Source organism: Triticum aestivum, chromosome 1B (assembly GCF_018294505.1).
Source record: "Triticum aestivum cultivar Chinese Spring chromosome 1B, IWGSC CS RefSeq v2.1, whole genome shotgun sequence".
Taxonomy (NCBI): domain Eukaryota; kingdom Viridiplantae; phylum Streptophyta; class Magnoliopsida; order Poales; family Poaceae; genus Triticum; species Triticum aestivum.
The window spans coordinates 497,633,606-497,636,880 of NC_057795.1; the positions used below are offsets into that span (position 1 = coordinate 497,633,606).

A 3,275-nucleotide genomic window follows, 5' to 3' on the forward strand; every position below is an offset into this window, starting at 1 on the left:
TCTTTCATTTCCGAATTTGCTTGCGAGCAGTCCTTGCATTAGTATGAGTTCATTGACCACGTAAGGGCGATCCATCTTGATGACGAATTCCACGATAACGAGAAATAGAAATTAATCGTTCGATGTCTGCTCGTTCTCCCCTCTTCAATTCCCAATGAACAACATGATCTTGAGCTATCATTTGTTCAATTTGTTTGATCTGATACTTAGTTAACTCATTCATCTTGATGTTCCCACTGATACCTAATCGATAACGAAGCTGAATGGCTTTTTTCGGTCCAATTCCATCCATTTTTGTTGAGGCAATTCTTACTTGTTCATCGGGAAGTGATCTAGCTCCTGAGATATATAACATTCTTTATCCTTATCTTTTCCTGGTCTTCTCGGTTGGAATATACAATCTACACCTCTCCAAACACAAACGCAATATCTTGAGTACTCGTAACCATGTTCAGTGCTGCAAAAGCGCAGCTGTAGCCCCCTAGAATCTTCGGCTCCTCGTTTTTATTCAATTATGAAATGACTCATTTTGATGGAGATTTGTAGCATCATTCAAGTAAATACAAATTGAGATCGTAGAAACATGAGCTTGCGATATAGCTACACCTAATTCCAGACCAGTTAATGCTAGAACTATAAATAAGGGACCAAGATCTCCTATGAAATAGAAAATATTATTCAGAAATAGCATAGTCCAAGCAAACCCACTTAAAATCTTTACTAAACTATGACCGGCCATCATATTAGCAAATAAACGTATTCCTAATCTTAATGCACGAAAACAATAAGAGATTAGCTCAAGGAGTACTAAGAAAGGTGCTAACGGCAGTGGGACTCCCGCAGGTAATAAGAAGCTAAAAAAATGAAGCCCATGTCTTTGAAATCCAACGATCGTAATGCCTATAAAAATGGAAAATGAAAGAGCCAAAGTAATGAGAAAATGACTTGTCACTGTGAAGCTAAAGGGTATCATACCCTGGGGATTACGAAATAACGAAAAAGTAAAAGTGACCGAGATGCGAGGGAAAAACTTTTGTTTCACATTTCTGGAAAGACCACCTATTTGTTCGTTTACCAAGTTCAGCACGAAATCATAAATAAGCTCGACCAAGGATTGCCATGCATTTGGCACTGACTTTCCACCTCCCTTTCTCGTAACAACAAAAAAAAGAAAAACGACCAAAACGACAGTGAGCAGCATATACAAGACTGCATTTGTAAATGATAAATAAAAGTTGCCCACATGAAGATCAATTATTGGGATAATGGCAAATTGATCCAATGGGGTTTCCAAAAAAAGCGGATTCGGAGCACTTACTGGGCTACCCGGCTGTAAGTCTTCGGCCTTCCATATTTCTTTAGAAAGATGAACCATGCCTCTGTTCCAAGTGAAGCTTTCGTGCCCCTTGAATGTAAATCTATGAAAGTCTCCCTTAGAATCCTGGGAGAATCCGGGCCCAGAAACTGGTCACAAAACTCGGTCACATTGTATGACGCTGGCAAAACCAATTTAGCCTGTTGTATGTATGATTCTATCATTTTTGTGATTTCTGAAAACAAAGCGTCTCTATTTTCGGGATCTATTCCATATATTTGGAACAGGAGGTCCCTATCTTTCAAGGTAGGTGTCTCCACCCCCTCCAAAATCTGGTTCACAAGCTGCAGATCCAGTGTAGGATGGAAAAAATCTCTAATGAAAGAATGGACGTGAGAGACGCTTTGTACAATTTTTATTGTTAAATCGAAATTTTCCATCTCCAGGTAACTCCATCTTTTTTAGCTCTGCTCCCGAAAAGAGAAAGGAAAGGAGACTGGGATAGGGGTTGTCCTTGGTTTTCCCAAGGAAAGCCTGATTTAGCATGTAACGTGAACATGAGCGGACACCCACACAATCTCGATTTGAAGAAAAAGTACCATACCATTGTCGTTTTTAGGGCGAAAAATAATAGGTCATCTTTGTCAATTGATAACTGAGTGAGAGAAGACAATCGCGTTCTTAAAGCGGTCGGTTCGCCGGATTCATAACCTTCCCCTATTGGCCGGCTGCCCGTGAAACACATAGGCTCCTATCGCATTTATCGATCGAGAATGGTCTCATCACAGAAACACTTTCTATATGTTATTTCAAGATTTGAAGAAGCAAGCAAGTTTATAGGGCATATAGTTGTTTTTTTGTAGGGCGAGCCAAGATCTTATCTTATTTGCAGGTCGTATAGATGAAATGATTGGAAAAATCATATAGAATTTGGATGTGCGTAGTGTCTTACGGGACTGGCTCACAATACAACAATTATCGCTACTGATTCCAGATAGAATGTTGATACCGTTGGAAAAGCACTTCTTTCTATGTATAGGGCACTGAACTAAAAAAAGTGTCCTTTCTCGATACATAACATTGTATAAGTCAACCCAAGTCACTTCTTCATCTTCGGGAATCTGGTAAGGTACTTTTGGAACACCAATGGGCATATTAGATTAATATTATTATATTTCAGTAACTACACTTTAATATATAAACATAAGAATGGAAGAGAAAGAAAGAACCTGAGAAGAGCTTAGTTGGAACTCTTTACCGGGTTCATAGTGGCTATGCTCCCCTCTCTCTGTCTCAGTCCCAGCCAATGGCATAGCAACACCTACTCTTCCTTCTGATGCAGCCTTCCTGGATCCATAATTTGGCTTCCTCGTTTATTGATTGCTTGCAATCGCCACAACACCATTTAGTGAGCGTCATAGAATCCTCAAGGCGTGAAGTAGAAGTTCTTCGAACCTTGATTGTGTGTGTTCGTGCCCACTCCAATAGAGCATTTGGCCCTATGAGCTTTGACTACGAAAGCTACCTATGTCAATCAGTATAGCCACTAGAGGGATTGGAACAGGTATATTCCTTCTCAGACAGTACTTTAAGACAAACACGGTTCACAAGGTGGATTTTCTATCTATTAGTTGACTACGGAGCTTCCTCATCCCGACATATCTATATGTGAAAAGCTCTCCGCCAGAATCTTCGTAGTAGTAAGTCGTGGGTTACAAGTTGTCCCTTCCTCAAACCACCCCGCAATAGATATAGGGTTTACCAACCTCAGGCATGGACATAGACACCAGATCATTTTGATCGAGGACCCATTTTTGGAATAAAAAGGATAAAGACCAGAAGTAGTCCAATCGGAAGGTCGTGCTTTAGAGAAAGACTTGTGTTCTATAGGAACAGCTGCCTATGTTCACCTGGTTGCCCTGCCTATCGCAGAACCGCTGTGAAGCATCCATTCTATTCA

The 3,275-nt window shown here is 40.3% G+C and overlaps 1 pseudogene; it reads right to left on the reverse strand.

Moving 5' to 3' along the window:
• Positions 1 to 493: 493 nt before the first annotated feature.
• On the reverse strand, positions 494 to 1,755 carry LOC123079197 (ATP synthase subunit a-like; annotated as a pseudogene).
• Between the last annotated feature and the right edge of the window lie 1,520 nt (positions 1,756 to 3,275).